This window comes from Branchiostoma belcheri, unplaced genomic scaffold, assembly GCF_001625305.1.
Source record: "Branchiostoma belcheri isolate BF01 breed outbred unplaced genomic scaffold, Haploidv18h27 scaffold64, whole genome shotgun sequence".
Lineage (NCBI taxonomy): Eukaryota > Metazoa > Chordata > Leptocardii > Amphioxiformes > Branchiostomatidae > Branchiostoma > Branchiostoma belcheri.
The window spans coordinates 1,331,064-1,332,733 of NW_017804287.1; positions in this window are offsets into that span (position 1 = coordinate 1,331,064).

Here is a 1,670-nt window from a genome sequence, read left to right on the forward strand (position 1 = left end):
CTATGTCTTCATACTGGTGATGAGTTACAACAGATGAGGTGTTTTCTTTTGGGTTAGCGATGGCCTGAGACTGTCCTGCCTGATCATGTTGATCTATATCTGCATATTGGTTATCATGCTCACTAGCCACTACAGCTGTGGTGTTTGTGTTAGTTACAATAGCTTTGGGACTTGGGCCTGAAGGAAGATTTCTGATCTTTCTCGTCCACCTAATGATGTAAAAGATACTGCCGAAAAGGACAATGCCAACTATTGGACCAGTGGTGTAGCCTATGGTAACAGGTAGTGGGTATCTGGGAGTAGATTTAAGGGAACTTTCTGAAGTAATTGGAAGGGTTGTAGTTGGTGACTCGTTCGTTATGTCTACATAATAATGCGCTGTTGAGTCAGCATTGGTTTTGAAGTGCCAGTGGTAATATGAAGAAAGAGTGGTGCCATTGCAATAGTTATTAGCTGTTTCAGAATGTGTAACAAGGGGCTGTGTGTCATATGTATAGCCTGCATAAGATGTTGTTGGGCTAGCATTGATTTCTATGTTGTCAAATGAAGACGACGTTGACACTACAGATGAAGTGAATGAGGTATAAATACTAGAAGACAATGTTGATGTGGTGGTCTCAACACAAATCAGGTCATCAGGATTAATATCTTTGAGCATTTGTCCAGAGAGGTTGTCAGGTGTTTTACAGGTTATTCGTTTTTCGAACCAAGCAGACCCAGTCATTTTGAGCCTGAAGGGACGCATGCTACAGTCACAATGAAAGGGGTTGTTTTTAATATGTACTGCGTCAATTGCTGAGAACATGCTATAAGCATACTTGGGAAGGACAGATATCCGGTTTGAATCTAGGAACAAATATCGGAGCTTGGTTGTATTCGTGAATGCACCTGGCTGGATGGAAGTTATCAGGTTGGAGCACAGGTGTAAAATGTCGAGTCTTGGTAGGTTAGAAAATGTGCCCGACTGGATGGACGTTATTTGGTTTGACGTCAGGTACAAGGACACGAGTTTAGGTAATTTAGAGAATGCACCTGGATGGATGTAACTTATTTGGTTTCTATCCAAATATAACTCTTGAAGATCGCAAAGATTGGAGAATGAACCATTTGTGAGGTGTGTTATGGAGTTTGCGGTCAGCTTGACGGAGTACAGCTTACGATGGTTTGAGAACGCACCAGGCGTAATGTTATGTATGCTGTTTTCGGACAGGTATAAGTAAGCGAGCTCGGGTACCCTGGAGAATGCGTTTAGAGGAATGTTAGTTATCCAATTACGGGTTAAATCTAGGTAGATCGTGGACCTTGGGAGGTTCTGGGGGATACTTGGGTAGGTCCGCCTATCGTAGTTGCAGCAGAAGTAGTGCCGTCTGTACAACCAGTCTCCTATCTTGCAGCTTTCACGTGTGGCTTTTGAACAGCCGCGCCCAGCTCCTGGCATGTTGAGTTCCGTCAGGATGATGAGAAGGAGAATCAGCACGTGTCTCAGCTTTTCTCCCATGTTGTCTTGTCGCCTAAACACAACATTGAGGAGCAGAAATTTACCCACCTGACTCTGCAGGTGCCACCCTCTACACTTTGCCATTCATATTTTCACATGTCAGTATGTTAAGTGGCAGGGTGTGGGCTGGGAACATATCATAACATTCCGTTTTTGGCTATGAATATATAAT